General features: G+C 33.3%; 1 long non-coding RNA gene and 1 pseudogene across 1 annotated transcript; both read left to right on the top strand.

Annotated features, from left to right (window-relative positions):
- Positions 1-20,893, top strand: part of LOC129923649 (dynein axonemal heavy chain 6-like) — a 92,620-nt pseudogene that overhangs the window by 5,262 nt on the left and 66,465 nt on the right.
- On the top strand, positions 8,938-9,757 carry LOC129923659 (uncharacterized). The gene is made up of 2 exons (XR_008775657.1): positions 8,938-9,133; positions 9,724-9,757. It is a non-coding gene; the product is annotated as an uncharacterized LOC129923659 (long non-coding RNA).

The following is a 20,893-nucleotide window of genomic DNA, read 5'->3' as shown; positions in this document are numbered from 1 at the left end:
ATTAACGAGTGGTAGATGCATTTTCTTTTTGGTTCTAATAAGAAGGTCACGGCAGTGTCTTTCATTTATCAGATGTCTTTGTAAAGATAATTCTGTTTAAACTGAAAATTAGGAAAGCTGTGTAAAAACAAAACCATTGTATTGTTAAATAAAAAGATTTACTGCTACATATAGGAAACCCTAGTATTGATCTAATAGGGTTTTCTATAAGCATGTTCATCTTATTGTGAAAAGGGTAATCTATAAAATGAATGTCTGCATATGACTGTTAAGAATCTAAGCGCTTTACTGTTAGGTGCCCTGCCCCTATGTTTCCCTTGTTTATTTTAATAATAATAATTGTAAGCCCTTATATTTCTTACATTAATTTTTAGTGACATTATATATATATATATATATATATATATATATATATATATATATATATATATATATATATATATATCTAGGTTTAGCACCAAGTGCTTGCATTTATTGAAATCATTATATTAGACATGCATATTGCAAGTATTGCTGTAGTTTATAAGATTTTAAACATAAAAAAATATATATTTGCAATAAAACAATAAAACACTTTTAGAATTGTGTATGAATTATTTCTTTGGTTGTGTGTGCTACCAGGTTCCATTCATGAACTTGGAACCAGAGGAGGTGACCTCCACCACTATGAAATACCTGAAGACGGTTCAGATGCTAGAGAAAGGTCTACCACCCAATGATGTGGTCAGCATGTTGAAGAAGAAAGTTGAAGTTATGAAACAGAGAGTAGGTGTTTGTTTTCTGTTTATTAGAGGCGTAATTCCTCAATTAGGTTTGCTTCATTTAGATTTTTTAATTAACACATAAAATATTTTTGTCATGATACATTTAGATGTGAAGTTTTTAGCTCTGTTACACTAGATTTCGGGTATACTTTTGGATGTTTCCTTTGTTGTTATCACAATATAAATTGTTTTAGAGTGTGTCTCAGTAGCATTTCAGTACGAAGTAAGGTTATTGTTGACAGCTTGAGATTTTCAATGGTTTCATTGTCATGGCATGTTATTGGGTTTGGTAGGCCTTGGTGGCACCCATCTCTTCTCCCAAAACCAATTATTTTTTTAGGCTTTCTCCAGACAATGGAAAGTATTACATGACTAATCCACTCATCCCTTGTTTAAGGTTGATGCTGGTTTTGATCTCCCCTTGGTATTTGATTTTCCTTTAGCCTGCCATATCTGGGGGGCATTCTTCTACTAGAAAAAAATTTCAGTAATGCCATATGAAGTTCGTAAATAGTTCAGAATACTTACACAATTCGGGAAAAGAGAGGTGCAGGAGGAAGCGTCTTAATATCTATTGCAGACATAATTAAATAATTACATTCTACCCATACACATGTATCAATCTAGTCATGTAGACCAATACCCATGTGTCAATCTAGTCATGTAGACCAATACCCATGTGTCAATCTAGTCATGTAGACCAATACCCATGTGTCAATCTAGTCATGTAGACCAATACCCATGTGTCAATCTAGTCATGTAGACCAAATCTGACCAATACCCATGTGTCAATCTAGTCATGTAGACCAATACCCATGTGTCAATCTAGTCATGTAGACCAATACCCATGTGTCAATCTAGTCATGTAGACCAATGCCCATGTGTCAATCTAGTCATGTAGACCAATACCCATGTGTCAATCTAGTCATGTAGACCAATACCCATGTGTCAATCTAGTCATGTAGACCAATGCCCATGTGTCAATCTAGTCATGTAGACCAATACCCATGTGTCAATCTAGTCATGTAGACCTACATTTAGGAAGTTGTAGGACACATTCAAGCAGTCTTATAAATTTCACACATATTTGAGTTATTTAATTGGTCTATTAAAATTAAACATTGAAAATATAAAGTACAACAGTTGACTAAATGTGAATAGTTTAATATTAAGAAAGGGCGGAAGTTGAAATAACATATAGAATCAGAGAGTGATTGCAGGCTAGTGTAAGGTACAAAACAATAAAGTTCAATGAAATTTAAATGCACATTTCTTTTTGATAAGACTTCCAAAATTTGAACAGCACAATTAAAATTTAAAGTTTTTTTTTCTTCTCATTATAAAAGTGGTGTGTTAACTAGATTGCTGGTAAATTGTACAATTCTTGAATTCATTTTATTTTTACTTTTGACAAATGGTCAAGCAAAAACTTTTGCTATTGCATGTACTCACAGCTTCAGGTAATAACTGACATGAGAAACCCACATCTTAAAAAACTTTTGTTATTGCATGTACTCACAGCTTCAGGTATTAACTGACATGAGAAACCCACATCTTAAAAAACTTTTTGTTATTGCATGTACTCACAGCTTCAGGTAATAACTGACATGAGAAACCCACATCTTAAAAAAAGGCACTGGGACTTGATCCAGGAAGCATTGAATTATAAATTTATCAAAGATGAGCCTCTAACACTTGGCCTGTTGATTGAGATTGATGCATTTGACAAGTCTGAAGAAATGATGGAGATAGCTGGCATGGCGTCCTCACAGGCAGCTCTGGAAGCCATTCTTAAAAAAGTAATTTAACACTAGTATTATAGATCTACCATTTTTGGTCATTTTTATTTAGACAATTCATTATTAAGATGAAAATTATCTTAGATTTTTAAGTGTTTTACATTTAGTCCAAATTCTAATCATGATTGTTGACTACTTCATAATTCTTATAGTAGGCTAATGAATGCATCATGATACTATTTTTAAAGCACCTTTGACAACCTTATTTTAACCACCCTTATTGCCTTTTTTAAAAACCAACTTTGGTGACTTCATATACACCTTTTGGAGACCTTACTTTAGCAAGCACACTCTATGTTAAAGTTAGTGACTATGGTATTGATTAGTGTCACATTATTGTTTTATAGCTATCGTGACATGCACTAGTCAGGAATCACGGAATACAATGATTTATAGTGTTTATTATTTTTCACGTGGGAAACAAGGGTCCACAGTTGAATGGTGGGTAATAAGTCTCGTTCTGAGAGTTGACCACATGGTCAGAAATCAGTAGACGCCATGGACATAGTAGAAGATAGATGTTATAAGTATTTGAGGAATTCTCTTGGACTACATTATCAGTTTATGTGAAATATTACATGTGATTTCTTGATGGCTGAAATTTCCAGTATATTATGAACTGTTGTTTTATTTTAATAAATGTATATCTGTTAAGTCGACTTGAATCAGTGAATTTTAATACATGTTGTGTTGTGCTAATTTAAGTAGACATACCCGACGACATGTAGAATAATACATTGAAAAAGATAAATTTACAATTAGTAATTCATTGTTTTGGTAAATTCCACTTAAAACAATAGGAAACTTATGTCTCAATATCTTGTTCAGGTGGTGGATGCCTGGAAGCATGTGGAGTTCCCTGTACTGCCTTACAAAGATCAGAAAGATGTCTATATAATTGGGAGCACAGATGAGATTCAACAACTGTTAGATGATAGTAACATTAACATCCAGACCATTCAGTCATCAAGACATGTAGGTCCCATTAAAACCAAAGTGGAAGAATGGGCAGCTAGTCTCAGTTTATTTAATAAGACTTTGGTAAGTAGTTAGAAGTTTAGAATGCACACTTTGGTTTCTTATAGTTATAATGTTTTTTGTTTGGTGTAATGCACAAATTGTAAGACAAATTTCCTTACGGATAATAAAGATTATTATTATTATTATTCATAATGAAGTATTAAAAGTTTAGAAAGTCTTTCACTTTGTTGTTTCTCCCAAGGGTTCCTCCATCAAATGTTAAATATATATTTTATTAAGTTTCCTGCCCTGTATTAACCATGTTTGTTGCCTCTGTATATTTTTGGTTTTCCAGTTGATATTCAGAGGCCATGGTGGCTGATTGGTGAAACACTTGGCTTCTAAACCAAGAGGTCTCTGGTTCAAATCTTGGTGAAGACTGGGAATTTGAATTATGTATGATGCACCAGAGTCCACCTAACTCTAACTCATTCGTTGAGAAATGTAAAGAGAGTTGTTTGTTGTGCTGGTGACATGACACCCTCATTAAGTACTGAACAGAGAAACTGATGAACTTTATATCATCTGCTCTATAGATTGCAAGATCTGAAAGATCAATGTGTACACTTCTGTTAATCTAACTCAATGTTTTCCAAACTTTTTCATAAATGGACACTTTTACATTCTGAGTATTTAGAGGAACACTTTGCTTATTTTTTAAGAGAGGTTAGAGTTAGGCCTACTAGTTAATTATTCCAGTAGTTCATGGAACACCTATTCAGACCTCGTAGAACACATTTGGGAAACACTGATATAACTCTTCAATCCCGTCCTCTTTTTCTTTTTTTTGAATTGCTTTCTAACTATGTTATTGTTATTTTTATACCTTCTTACATACAATTTATATCCTGTTTATTTTCTTTAAAATATTAAGGTCCTATTTTTTTTCAATTGCTTTTCGTCTATTTCAACACCTCTTACCTCCGTTAGAGAGGCGTGTGCTAACGTGTGGGCAGCCCAGCACTCGCAAATTTACCGCCCAGGCTTCCCCCCAGCAATGGAGAGGTCACTCCATCTCTGACAGTAATGTCTTTGAAAAAAGTCAAGGATTGGCCTCTTTAGTCACACAAGAAGATGCGAATGGAAAAGATCGTTTCTCGAGACGTAAAATGCCACAGACCTCCATTACAGTTTAAATCCATTTAAACTGTCTTTTATTCTATCAAACTTTTTGCTACCCCATTTTATCCCAATTCATTATACTACTATCCTAGATCCTTGTTCCATGGATTGCAGTTTCTTTCCCCTGTCTTTAATTGTGCCATCTCATTATGAAATAGATTTATTTTCCAGGAATCATGGATCAACTGTCAGAGGACATGGCTATATTTAGAATCAATTTTTAGTGCCCCTGATATTCAGAGGCAGCTTCCAGTGGAGGCCAAACTGTTTGTTGAAGTTGACAGATCTTACAAGGAAATTATGAGGAGAGTAAAGAAAACTCCTCTAGCTATACGTAATGGAACACAGCCAGGTTTGTTTTCAGTTCAATTTTTACTTCTTAGCCCTACATAATAAATATTTATTTCATTGATATAATCAAAGCTATGGTAATATTTACATTGTATATATATATATTACTGATTATGATTATGGCTCTTAATCTTCAAGTTCATTATTGTAGTGCAACCATTTAAATTGTAGAGCAAGTATCAAAATGTAGGAACAGGGTTTGAGAAATCTGTTGTCTGATTCTATTGAAGGTGTCAAAATGTCATTACATTTTTTTTTTTTTCTATTTCAGTAACTTTAGGAAGTATTTGAACAAAACATTAACAAATATTTAAATGAAACATTTCTGCATTAAAAGTAATGACATCTTTACAGGTCTCTGGGAAACATTTGAATATAACAATGAATTATTGGATACAATTCTGAAATGTCTTGAAGCCTACCTGGAAACAAAGCGTGTTACATTTCCAAGGCAAGATTTAAGCTTAGCTATAGACAGAAATTATTGTTAAGCTTTAGGTTAGATTACATGCACTAATAGAATCAATGACTTGGTTAATGCTCTAATTAACATAACCTAACGCTAACATGAATGATTAAGTTAACACATAGGTACAAACTGTACACTAAAATCTTTATTTAAAGAAATGTCTCTTCTTTATGTCAAGAAATTTTCTTCAAAAAAACAATTACTTAGCTTAAGATTTATTTTAGAGTATTCACAAGCAATTTAAATTTTGAATCTTTTTTCCCAAATAGAATGCTTCCTTTGTTTTATAATTTAAATAATTTTTTGGTCCAATTTTCTCATTTAAAACAAAATTTAGAAAATGCAGAATATTAAAAAAACAACACCTTTGGGAGCTTTGAGTTACCTATAGATGTAATAGCTAAGAAAGTGAGCTACTGTTTTTTTTAGAAGAGATTAGATTGTATTTTTGTCCATATAATATTTGTAGACGGCATAAATTTCTGTCTCTTCTAAGGTTCTACTTTCTCTCCAATGATGAACTACTTGAGATACTTGCACAGACTCGAAACCCATTGGCTGTGCAACCACATTTACGTAAATGTTTTGATGCTATACACAGACTAGAGTTTGCTGTGGTTGAGGGACTTCCACCTGGTATATTTATAGTAGCTTAATAGTGTCTTCATATGTTCTAACTCAAAACTTGAAAAAATACAAGTAATTTATTAAATTTATTTTTTAACTACAGAGGAAGAGATTCAATTTACAAATGACATATTAAGCATGATATCACCAGAAGGAGAGAAAATTGGATTGGGCAAAGTAAGTAGTTTCTTTTTTTTTTTTTGTTTAGGATTTTATGGCTTAGGAATTACACATACTTTTTATTAAAACATAGATCTGTTACAGAAACTGATTAGCTTTATATTTAATAATGTGGCCAAAGACAGGTGCAGAAGACAAAAAGAAAACTTAAATAAACCCAGGCTTTGTCTGCATTAGATTTGGCAAAATATGCAGGTCAATATTGGGTTTGCAAAGTCATGAGAACCACTGTGTTCACCCTGAATCTTCAGAATCAAAGACATTGCCATTAAATACATTTTATTATGGACTCTGTAAAGAACTACTTAACAAAAAATTGAGAGTTATGTTTTGTCATTGTAAAATATAATGTGATTGTGACCTTAAACATTATATTTTCTTTCTACTAAATGCAACTATAAGCCTACTAATATTGGTATTAGGGACAATAACAATGAGAATAAATTGAGGTTGTGGCTTCAAAATCAAACTTTGTCAATGACTCAACAAAGCAGAGTCTAACGAAAAGAAGAAATGTTTACCCCAAATTATGGAAATAGTCTACATTATGGAACAAATCTTTTTTTTTTACCCACAATTCATTTTTTTTTATAGGGCTTGAAGGCAAGAGGTAATGTCGAAGATTGGCTTGGAAAAGTGGAAGAAGCCATGTTTGCCAGCATACGACGATTGTGCAAAAAGTCAATCAAAGACTATGAGACAATGTCATTTCTTTCTTGGATTATGTCTAATGCTTCACAAGTAAGTAAATAACTTTTGTATGTCATTTTATTTGGTGTTAGCTTGAGAAAAGTATTAGAATTTCTCCATTCAATTAGTTTGAATGCAGAAATGATGGGTACTATTACTATTCTTTTGAAAACAATTTTTTTTATTATGTCTATATAACAGAATGCCCTTTTTTTAATCTATGCTATAAAATAAGATATTTTTTAGGTTTCACAGCTTTGTCTAGTTTATCAAGAGAAGTTCAACATTTTTTAACTTGACAGTTAGTTACACTACCATTAAAGACACCTTTGTTCTGTCTCTGCCATGCTGCAGGAATTTAAGTTTAGGCTTTAACTAATAATCTTCATTTTGGAAGAAATGTCTGATACATTTAAAACAAATCAAAAGCAGTTGGACAAAATTGGTGTGATGTTTGGCTGAGAGGCCAAAACCACTGAGCTATGGCTTGGCCACCAATCAATGGGGACTCAAGTTTGAATCTGGACTTAAGCAGAGCTGTGTTTGCTGAGTGCATAAAAGCAGGAGGGAGACTTGTTTCTATGCCCCCCCTCTCCACTGGTCCACAAAAGAGATTGGACCATAGTACATTGAGCATGCAATGAACATGAAAGCAATAACAAAAAGTATTGATTCTCAGAAAAATCTTTGACGTAAAGGACAAATTATAAACTAGGAGGGCTAATTATAAATTAATAGGACACTAGATGTTGGTACATTAAATAATAGAGTACAAAGACACATAATTAACTATTTGGACAAATAATCGACTGTTAGAACAAATTTAATTTGTGAAATTATAAACAAGTAGAAGAATATAGGTACTAGCAATTCAAATTATAGAAAAGCAGAATAAATGTTTCAAGCTATTAGGTGACTGAGCTAAGTTATAAGTTATTAGGACAAGCTATTAGATGACTGGGCTAAGTTATAAGTTATTAGGACGAGCTATTAGGTGACTGTGCTAAGTTATAAGTTATTAGGACAAGCTATTAGGCGACTGGGCTAAGTTATAAGACTGTCAAGAAAAGAACAAAGACAAGTAAGATAATTAATCTCATATTGACCTCAGACTTTTGTATATAACAGAGCTAACCCATTTTAGTATTGCTCTTAATTGAATATCAAATTTGTATTTAGGTTGTTCTAACTATATGTCAAATGATGTGGACCCGTGATGTCACAGCTATTCTTAGAGACTCTCGAACAGTTATCAGGGGAATGAGGGACTTTGAACAAAGAAGCTTTACAGTAAAAAATTGTTATTTGATTTTATATTTCACAAAACTTATCTTTTCTACCATTATGTATCAGCACTTAAAATATATCAGTAATTTCAAAGTGACTTTCTATCAATCTATCAACAGGAGTTAAATCTTCTAGCTGGGGCAGTGAGAGGAGAACTTCCTAAACTGGCACGAGCTACACTCTGCGCTCTTATTACAATCAATGTTCATGCACGGGACATAGTTTCAGAAATGGTGAAAAAACAGGTCAGACATTTTAGACAGTAAACTTTTTAATCTTCCTAATATAATTAAATTCCATTTGATGGCTTAATCACATTGTTTGACATCATTCATAAATGCATATTGCTTCATTCAACAAAGACCAAGAACAATTCTTAAAAGATGACTGGTGAAATGTGCATTAATGGGCTGCTTTACATGCAGCCCTGAGATTACCAAAAGCTTTAAAATCTTGTTAAAAATAGTATGCCTGTGAATAAATCAAAGCTTTACAAATTTAATCAGTCAAATGGAATCAGTCAAATGGAATTTTGAAATGGTAATCCATTGTAAAAATGACAAAATCATGAATGTCCCAAATGTGGTTAATTATATGTAGTGGAGTGGATATCTTTTTAGAAAAACACCGGCCACCCCGATATCCACGTGACCCTTCACCCTAGATGACACCTTGTGTCCGCGCATGACAAGGCAGACCAACGTGGGCACTGTCCATTCGACCGGCATCTCTTATCGCTGTAATGTCCGTATGTTACTGGACCTAAGTTGTCTCCACTCCCTTTTGTGCTTGGTTCTACACCATGTGTTCACGTATGGCTGCAGGTAATCACATTTTACTTATTCATATTGTAGATTGTAATTTTAATTAGTAGTTTATATAGAATATCACTACCGCGGTTTTTGTTCATGTTGGACTATTCTTATTTTTAGAAGCCAGCATGTAGATGAATTCATTTATTGAAATGCGTACCTGTAGTATTCTATATAGAATGTTAACTGTTGATCTTGTAAATGTATTTTTACAACAAGTGTTTACATACTAGCTTTTAAGAAACATTGTATTTGTGAGTGTATAGATTTGTTCTATTTAATTGTTGTAGTTTTTTGTAAGAAAAGTAAAGCGCGAAACTCTTCAAACAATGTATGTTAGTTTTATGTAGAACAACTAGTTGATTTATTTTTAGAGAACTACATTGTCTTTTATTTTTATTATGTTTCGGGTGTTCCATATCTCTCTTGTGTTTGTATAAGAGATGGTTGGTTTACACTATATGATTTTCTTTTCGTTTTTTGTTAAGATTTAGTATTTAGACTTTGATGTTGTGTGTACAACTTGGTCTAACCATTTAGGCTTATTCATTATTTTTAGTTAATGCTCATTTGTTATTATGTTTTATGTTTGCCTTTGGCAGGTCTTTAGTATATAATAAACAGTTTCGAATCGTCCTACGAGTTGCCTTCATCATTTAGTTGTCTTCTGTGCCAAACCCACCACATATAATAATAATAATAATAATCTTTATTATACGTATGGAAATTTGTCTTACAATTTGTGCATCACACCAAACAAAAAACATTATAACTATAAGAAACCAAAATGTACATTCACACCAGACTCACTCAAAATTTACATGTGACAAAGTTTATACCAGATTGTTCTTATTTAATGATTTGATTGCCAGCTCTCATGACTTAATAGTAAAAAAAAACAACATCATTTAAATAAATACAAGATCTTCTTTCTAAAAAGATAGAAAAGAAAAATCATAAGTTACAGTTTCATTCTTTCTCTTTTACAAACTGTGTTTTGGGGAAAAAAAATTGTTTTTAAAAAGAAAGAATAGTTTTGGTTATGGTATAACTATAGGACTCATTTTAGTCATTTTAGGTCCATGTCATTATCATCTGAATGTAAATAAAAAATCTTTCTGGGTTCAGTATAATGCTAGGAACAAAAAACGAAAATATTTTTCTCTCTGCATGTGAATAGAAACATTGCTTGTGCATTGGAAACATTTACAACCTACAGGAGATATATCTTATAAATATGTCTAGTTGTAAGTTGTAGCTGCTGGCAGTTTTAAAATCTCTTTAGCCAAGTTTTTTTGGTGTGGCATTTCTTTTGATCTACTAAGTCTTTGCGAATTCAGTCTTCGTCTTATTCCATTTGTGTTAACAGGTATCAGAACTTTTAAGTTTTGACTGGCAAAAACAACTCAGATATTATTGGAATATGGAAGTGGACAACTGTGTTGTCTGCATGTCAATAGCTGTCTACACCTATGGCTATGAGTACCTTGGAGCCTGTCCTAGATTAGTGATTACACCTCTGACTGTAAGTTTATTGATATGGCTTTATTCGGGAAGTGGGGCTATCTACAAAGATCTGATTTATGAACATGCACTGTTTACATTAGATTTTTACCAAATATTTAAATTTTTACTACCTTTACTATTTTAACTGTGAATAGACCTTGATTTTAATGATATGACTGTATAGAATCTGGCCCTTGTTGTTTAGAGAGAAAGTAGTCCTTAAGGGACTGCAGGCACGACATGGCCTAAATTGTGCCGATGTGCCTCAAATCAAAAATCAAATCAAATCGTTGGACTATTTATATTTTTCCAAGTGACAGGCATATTTGTTTGATCAATTGATAGGATAAAACATTTGAATTAATGTCAGGATAAAACATTTGAATAATATGACATGACCTGACTAATTTTCAGAACATGCCTAGCTGACTATTTGAGGATTCAAGTGGATATTTCTATTGAATTAAAAGGATAAAATAATTGAATAACTAAGTTGACATATCCATTTCATCAATGATTATTAACTGGGCAAACACGTTTAACAAATTTACTGAACACAACAGAATTAATTGCTAATAAATTCTTTAGTTTTAAATAAACTTAATAGCAATGCTTTTAGTTTTAAAAAATACAGCTACCACTTTTGTGTAGATCCCTACTTTTTAATTGTAAATTCTCAGTACTAGCCTGAAGATTTTATGATGAACATATTAGTACCTTATTCGTTAGTAATCTAGTAGAATGGGAGCTCAAAGTCTGTAAGTGATGCCAGATGTTACTTTTTGACAAATAGTTATAAGCACAATCAAAGCACAATCATAGAGACATTGACAAAATTCTTTCTTCCTCCTAGAAGGATAAGTTTCATCTTTCTGGTTTATGCATTAAAACAGCAACCATCTTTATCTTTAGTTTTCTATACATGCCACATTGCTCATTCATAGGACAGATGCTATCTCTGCCTTATGGGAGCCCTACAACTTGATCTAGGTGGAGCACCTGCAGGTCCAGCTGGTACTGGAAAGACTGAAACAACTAAAGATTTGGCTAAAGCTTTGGCTATATGGTGTGTAGTGTTTAATTGTTCAGACAGCTTGGATTATAAGGTGATTAGGACCTTAAATATAATTATGTTTCTTTTATAAAGACTTTATTTGAATTAGTGAAAATTGAATATTTAGTTCAAATTGTTCATTGACTTAAAAGAGACACCATGGCTGAGGGGCAGACAAACCATAGCTAAATGGTATAGAGAGGCTTACTTTCATTGAAAAACACCATGGCTAATGGCTTACATATAGACATGTTGTGACTGATGAGACTGGGTGACATAAACACTACAGAACTGAATGACATAAGACTCCACAAGGCTCAGTGACTTAGATAATTATATTAACACAATATGTTTTAAGATTCTATACCAGAAATAAATTAATCCTCTCTTGATTTATATTTTTTTTTTTTTTTTTTTTTGTGTGTGTTTTTATTGGCGATGCTCTAGTGTTCTAAACTTCATGTAATCCATAATATGCTATTGGAAGGGAAGGCTGCTTCCATTTTCATTAGACTAGGCTCACAAGTCTGATAAAACTAAAACTCACCCCAAAAAGATGCAAGTCTACAATACATGCATTCTGAGTACAAAACATGGTCAATGTATGTGAAACAAGCCCCCACCTCTGCCAAGTGGATGTGATCAAAAGGAAAAAAAAAACAACCTTTGTGGTGATCAATATTTTTAAATAGAAAATAGTTGCTTTACTATCTTGATGATAAATGTGTGATCATCATTTACAAATGAAGCTTTCAGAATGCATCGAATCATATGAATAGAAGAGCATTTAAATGCTTGGGAAGACATGGACATAGATCTAGACTTCACCATGTGTAGAGAAGTGGTAGAGAGACACTCTATAAACAGCCATGTAGCAGCAATGATGTTGCAATTATCTCAGCTGACCAACCAAGCTAAATGGAAAAGACTGGAACTACCAGAATGAATGGGAAAATGCCTATCAAAAATAGGGCTCTATAGCCCCAACAAGGAAGGCTCTATGTGATAGCCATAGTCATCTTAGGACAGAGGTCTATCAGTGATGATAATAATTATTCTATGGTTTGACTCCTTCAGCTATATTAATGTTAATTACATTTTTATTGAGCAATTATTAGATGTTAAAATTTTATGTTATTTTAACATAACTGATAGTTTCAATTTCCATTGTATTCTTCCAGATGATGGGAGGATTCTTCTCTGGACTAGCACAGTCAGGGGCCTGGTGCTGTTTTGATGAGTTCAACCGAATCAATATTGAAGTTTTATCTGTTATTGCTCAACAACTTATTACTATCAGAAATGCCAAAGTAGCTAAGGTAGGATTCAAAAGTAGCTAAGGCAGGATTCAAAAGTAACATAGGCATGAAGCTAAAGCAGCAAATATGAAGCATGTCTTACCACCAATGAAAGTGTCGATTAAAAAGTGTAGCCTGAAAATAAATAAAATAATGACTAATCAAGATAAAGTGACTTTTATCAAAATGTAATTACTTTAATATGGTTATCATAATATAGGATAAACTGTTATAAAAACAAAAATAATTATTTGCAAAAGAATCTAATGAGAAAATAATATTTTCATATTGAACATTGTGCATGAAAGTAAATACTTGGGTTCTAGGTTTCTGAATGAAGATTTCTTGTGTTTTTATTAGGTCTAACGACCCAGTTGAAAGTTTACCTTTATTAGATTATACTTCGGCATGAAACTCAAGACATACATGTTTTTTTGTTGTTTGTTTTTGGCGTAAAACTCAAGGACTACATGTTTTGTTTGTTTTTTTTGACATGAATTTCAAGGCCTACATGCTTGTCTCTAGTGTTTCAATCTAGTCCTTTATTAATCTCCATTATTGCCTGCTAAAAGAAGAGTGTTTTTTTTTAAATATTATATGGAAAGGGAGTTAAACAATCAATGTAATTAATCAGACTAAAACATTGTTCTCTTGAAAAAGTGGCATACATCGTTAGGCTTATTTTTTTGGCATTATTATTTATGAAAAGTGTTGCAGACTAAGAAATAAATAACTTCAGTTGTACAAGGCACTGTAAATAAAGACACCATATAAACTCCAATAAGTCCTTCATTATAAAATACAAAGATCAGTGTGAGAAAATGTACCTCATTCCTATAATCTTATTCAACTTATTCTGCTCCTCACAAGTCTATAGACTTCTCTAAGTTGTAGATTTTGAATAATGGGATTGGAATTTTTATACTAAATTCTACTGCAAACTTTCCATATTATAATCAGTAGATACAAGTGTGTATGTAAATGTGAATAAATCAGCAACTCTGGTTTAAAAAGCGAAACAAAATCAATCTTTCAAAGAGTTTATCAGAATAACACACCAATATTTCATCAGAATAACACACCAATATTTCATTAGATGAACACACCAATATTTCATCAGAATAACACACCAATATTTCATCAGAATAACACACCAATATTTCATCAAATGAACACACCAATATTTCATTAGATGAACACACCAATATTTCATCAGAATAACACACCAATATTTCATTAGAATAACACACCAATATTTCATCAAATGAACACACCAATATTTCATCAGAATAACACACCAATATTTCATTAGATGAACACACCAATATTTCATCAGAATAACACACCAATATTTCATCAAATGAACACACCAATATTTCATCAGAATAACACACCAATATTTCATCAGAATAACACACCGATATTTCATCAAATGAACACACCAATATTTCATCAGAATAACACACCAATATTTCATCAGAATAACACACCAATATTTCATCAAATGAACACACCAATATTTCATCAGAATAACACACCAATATTTCATCAGAATAACACACCAATATTTCATCAGAATAACACACCGATATTTCATCAGAATAACACACCAATATTTCATCAGAATAACACACCGATATTTCATCAAATGAACACACCAATATTTCATCAGAATAACACACCAATATTTCATCAAATGAACACACCAATATTTCATCAGAATAACACACCAATATTTCATCAGAATAACACACCAATATTTCATCAGAATAACACACCAATATTTCATCAAATGAACACACCAATATTTCATTAGATGAACACACCAATATTTCATCAGAATAACACACCAATATTTCATTAGAATAACACACCAATATTTCATCAAATGAACACACCAATATTTCATCAGAATAACACACCAATATTTCATTAGATGAACACACCAATATTTCATCAGAATAACACACCAATATTTCATCAAATGAACACACCAATATTTCATCAGAATAACACACCAATATTTCATCAGAATAACACACCGATATTTCATCAAATGAACACACCAATATTTCATCAGAATAACACACCAATATTTCATCAGAATAACACACCAATATTTCATCAAATGAACACACCAATATTTCATCAGAATAACACACCAATATTTCATCAGAATAACACACCAATATTTCATCAGAATAACACACCGATATTTCATCAGAATAACACACCAATATTTCATCAGAATAACACACCGATATTTCATCAAATGAACACACCAATATTTCATCAGAATAACACACCAATATTTCATCAAATGAACACACCAATATTTCATCAGAATAACACACCAATATTTCATCAGAATAACACACCAATATTTCATCAGAATAACACACCGATATTTCATCAGAATAACACACCAATATTTCATCAGAATAACACACCGATATTTCATCAAATGAACACACCAATATTTCATCAGAATAACACACCAATATTTCATCATGGGCAGTGTTTTTGTTTTACTTATTTTTCCAAATTCTATGTGTCAAGCAGTTTCTTGTATTTTCTAATGTTGCAATTTAAAACTTTCATATATCTGTGGCATTTTACGTCTCGAGAGACGATCTTTTCCCTTTGCAACTTCTTGTGTGACTAAAGAGGCCAATCCTTGATACACAGCTGCGATCGCAGGTTGGGCATATATAATCACCAGGCGCCGTTGCATTTTCACCCTTCTTTCTGCTTCTGTTGTGTATGACATCTGCAATCTGTGACCCTTCCTTTATGCTCTCTCTCCATGTGGATCTGTCCAGTGCCACCTCTTCCCAGTTGCCAGTGTCGATTTTGAAGAGCTTCATGTCGCGTTTGCATACATCCGTATAACGTAAAAGTGGGCGACCAGCGGCTCTCCTGCCTTCTATTAGATCGCCATACAGGATGTCCTGTGGAAGTCAACCTACTGGCATTCTACGAACGTGGCCAAGCCAGCCAAGGCGTCTGCTGCTGATAACAGAGCGGATGTCCTGGCATCCTGCTCTATGTAGCACTTCCTCATTGGTTATCTTATCTTGCCACCTTATTTTAAAGATCCGCCTTAGGCATCGGAGGCGGAAGACATTCAGCTTTTTTTCCTGCCATGAATAGGTTGACCATGTTTCACTTCCGTACAGCAAGGTGCTCAACACACAGGTCCGGTAGACTAGGGCTTTGGTACTGCTAGTCAGCAATATGTTGTCCCAGACTCTTTTCTGCAACCGTGACATGGTGGCCATTGCCTTGGCTATCCTGTTGTTTATGTCTTTATCCAGTAGAGTGTTGTTGGATATGATGGAGCCAAGGTAACAAAAGTGATCAACAACTTCTAGTGGTTGGCCATTAATGCTTACTTGAGGTGCAGTGTTTGTGTTTTGGACAAGTATCTTAGTCTTGCTTTGACTGATGTTTAAGCCGAACTTCTGGCAAGCAGCAGATAGTTTGTCAACCATGAACTCCTGTATGCTGATGATGCAGCTATTGTGGCTGATTCTGATATTCAACTTTCATATATATATTTTTTTTTACACCACACCATATATTAATATATTCCTGAGATCGTCATAATCATTATTTCCAATTTAATGTTGACTATTCATTATCATTACCTCTGTTTTAGTGATGGTTTGAGAGGTGGGTGCGTTTATTTTAACTTTTAAAACCCCTAGATAGAAGCTTGGTAAGTGCATGTATGTTTCCATGTAGGTTACGGTCAAAGGGATTCGGTAATGAAATTGGTTAACCTGATTGGTGTTAAAAACAATTTAAAAAATTGTCTCTCTCTTTAGATTACTAGACTGGTAAGAACAAAGTTTTCTATGTTGTCTCCCTTTATAGCTCAATAGGTTCATGTTTGAAGGGCGTGAGATCAAACTGGTTCATGGTTCATACATGTGCAGCCTTCATCACTATGAATCCTGAATCCTTTGTTTAGACCTATATCAATGATGGTACCAGATTATGGTAAGAGGATGAAACATCTAGAAGGTCTTTTCCTTAGTAGTATTCAAAAGCCACAAGTACAACAATGGCTAAGTGTTTAGAAAAATCCCAAAAGGCCCAAATCTGCAAGTACATGTGATGCCTGTCATGGAGGCTTGAACAAACTGTTCATTGTGCAGAGCAGGCCATTGTCTTGTATTGTCTTGTACTTTGCATGGTTCGGGCCAAAGTTTGACTCCTACAGAGATTTATTTATGTATTTAATTTATAAGACAACAAAAATAGAACCTAAACCTATGAACCAGTTTAAAGTTGAGTGATCCTTTTGAATGTTTTATTACTTTTATCTCTGGTATCACATGCAATTTCTTTCTCAGCCTCTGTCATTTGAGATGGCTTGGATCTTATGCTAGATATGCTATATTGTCTCTCTATTCAACTTGGGCTAATTCTTTTCATCTCATTTCAGTATTGATACATTTTCTGCTGTAAGACCAATGAAGCTTTTTCCATTAAGGCCATCAGTGTTGATAAAAATGATATATAATAAACTTACAGATGAAGTTTATATGTAGTTTATTGTCACTCCGGTACAAAGTGACTCCTTGTAGATAAATTATTTCCAGTTGAAAAATCTGGCCATATTTTATTGCTTCTTTTGTTTTAGGTCTGATTGCTGAAGTTATCTTGTACTCAGAAGGATTTGAGTCCTCCAGAACATTAGCCAAGAAAATGGTTCAAATGTACAAACTGTGTAGTGAACAACTCTCGCAACAAGATCATTATGACTTTGGTAATAACCTTGACACATTATTATTATTATTATAGCTTTTATATAGCGCTACTTTCATGCTTATAGCATGCTCAGAGCGCTTTTGGTCCAATCTCATTTGTGGACCGGTGGGGGGGAGGGGTATCTAGGAGTTGGTTTTCCGTGCTGCCTTTAGGCGCTCAGTAAACACAACTCTGCCCGAGTCGGGTGTCGAACCTCGAGCCCCCTTCTAGGTAGCCAAGCCAAGCCAAGTTCAAGCGCACTTGGCCTCTCGACCACGCTTCCCACATTCTTAAATAAGTATTTCCTAGAAAAAAAGTACACACTCATAAATAATAATGTCCTAGAAAATAGTAGACACTCCTGAATAATTATATCCTAAAGCTAAAGACATGTACACACTCAAATAAAATGTGCTTATATGTTTCATTTAGGTAAAAAGCAAATTTATGATAATGTACACATTTTTGTTTTAGGTATGCGAGCTGTTAAATCTGTCCTGGTTATGGCTGGCAGTTTAAAAAGACAGAATCCTGACAAACCGGAAGATGTAGTTCTGATTCGAGCGCTTCGTGATAGCAATCTTCCAAAGTTTTTGTTCAATGATGCTAAACTGTTTCAAGTAACTCGGTTTTTACTTTTTCATTTATTATTATTATTAGTATAAGTATTACTATTATTTGTTTATGCTTTGAACTGTTATAAAAGACTAACAGCTAGCAGGAAATGAGAAGGCTGACACACTCGCCAAGAGTGGGAGAACAAACTCACAAGTAAACTCTGCACTCTATCCAGAAGAAATGAAGAAATTAATTGTAGATAAAATAAATGAGAAATGGACGAGCTCCCATCCAAATCACAAGAAAGATGACGCTTACTATAAGCTATCCCGACAAGACCAACGCCTAATCTTTTGACTCAGGACCGGACACAACAGAATGCGACAACACATGTTCCAGAAGCTCAAAATTGGAACCAGTGAAATCTGCCCATGTGGAGTATCACCAGAAAATGCCGACCACGTCCTCCAAAACTGCTCTCTCTACCAAGAGGCCCGTATAAGACATTGGCCCCAAATCACCCCAATAGAAAGAAAACTATATGGAGAGCTCCCTGATTTGGAAACCACTGCGCAGTTCATCTCATGTATTGGTCTAGTCATATGAACACTCCAACATAACAATGAGAACGATGAAGAAGAAGAAGAACTAACAGCTTAGTCTTAAACTCTTCTAACAAATGTCAAAACAATAGAAAGATGAAGTAAAAACCACAGTGTTCAGCCCTGTAATAAAAATGTGAACCATTTGATGAAGTGATAAATCACTCTGTTGATTAATAAACCACTACATCTATTCATGTAGGCCCTACTTCTGATTATAAGTTTACTGAACCATACAATAGTAAAAACTGTAAATTATTATTGTGCCATAATCTAAATAATCACTCATATTGCATGTTAATAATGTGTATTTACTTACATGGAGCTTGAGCTTTTAATTAATTTTTAGACAAACATATTGTTATCTATGAATTATCAATTCATTTGTGGAAAGTTTTTGTTATGGTTTTATCCCAAGCATTAACCAGAATATTTCTTATAGATAAATCTAAATTTTTAAAAAATTATATTTTTGGGTGGAATAAAAAAAAAGTATTAAGAAATAGTTATGAAACTTGTTCACTGAGTGGTTTATAATGTTTTGCAGGCCATACTTTCAGACCTTTTTCCTGGTGTTAACATACCAGAACATGATTATGGCCAGCTGAAAGATGAGATCATGAACATCCAACTAGAAATGAAGCTCCAAGTGGTGGACACACAAGTTGTGAAAGTGATACAGTTCTTGGAGACTATGATTGTCAGACATGGTGTTATGTCAGTTGGACCAACTGGGGGTGGAAAAACCACAATTTACAGGGTAGTGTATTACATTTGTAGCCATTCTAATTGTAGTGTTTTAGAGCCCTTAACTTAAAAACACTATTCGACAATGTCGACCCTGGGAAGGTACTGGGCTTTATCCGGGAAGTGGGGTTGTCTACAAAGATCTGATTTATGAATCTGTGAACATGTACTATTTACATTAGATTTTTACCAAATTATTAAATTTTTACTACCTTTACTATTTTAACTGTGAATAGACCTTGATTTTAATGATTTAACTGTATAGAATTTAGCCCCTGTTATGTAGAGAGAGAGTAGTCCTTAAGGGACTGCAGGCACGACATGGCCTAAATTGTGCTGATGTGCCTAAAATCCAAATCAAATCAAATCTAGGTACGTAAATATTAAACTTGTAAGTTTTCATTCACTCTGTGACTCACACAATTCTCAGTCATCACATTCAAGCATATTTTCTACAAATGAAAGATTGCATTTGTTTTTAAATGAATGACTTTATGTTCTTGCATTTGAAAAGTTTGAAACAGGGCCTAAAAGCAGAGTTTAATGATGCTAATAAGGAATCCATCAAAAGTACATGATCTACTAAGCTAGTATTTAAAAAAAAATATATAGTCATCTATCCACATTATGTCCTTTTGTTGTACAATGACCTTGTTTCTTAGGTGTATACATTGAAAGTTAATAACAATCAATAATTAAACACATTCAATATCAACTTTCTCTGTGGCACCAGTGAGACAAAGACCAGAAATAAAATAGGCTCCTCCCTTGGAATTATGTATAACAATTTGAACAAATTTAACTCTTTCTCTCCATAATTATTTACCACATTCTGGTGGAATCAACGCTGATATCGTCAGTAGGAGAGAAAGAGTTAAAATATATTAAAGACTATCTTTTACACTTAGAACATTTAAAGATGGACTGTTAGATGTAAAAAATACACGTGTTGTTTTAGCTATTTTGGACAGATTCTGAATTTTCTGAATTTTTTCATGATCTAGGTGTAGGTTAAGAATCATTGATATTTTAAGGCAATTATGTCTTACAATGCATACAGCTGCTAAAGGGTTATCTGAAATTTTTTACTCAACCAAAATAAACAATTATTAACTGTTGTCAAATTTTCTTTGAAAATATTCTAACAGCATCATTAAAATGAAAATAGAAAATAAAAGACAGTTATTTGGAAAGTAAAAAGAATCAATACAAATTTTGACACCTGGCAGGCTTTGTTGTGCAGTTGTTT

Source organism: Biomphalaria glabrata, chromosome 17 (genome assembly GCF_947242115.1).
Source record: "Biomphalaria glabrata chromosome 17, xgBioGlab47.1, whole genome shotgun sequence".
Taxonomy (NCBI): Eukaryota; Metazoa; Mollusca; class Gastropoda; family Planorbidae; genus Biomphalaria; species Biomphalaria glabrata.
This window is presented reverse-complemented; position numbering and strand designations above follow the sequence as displayed.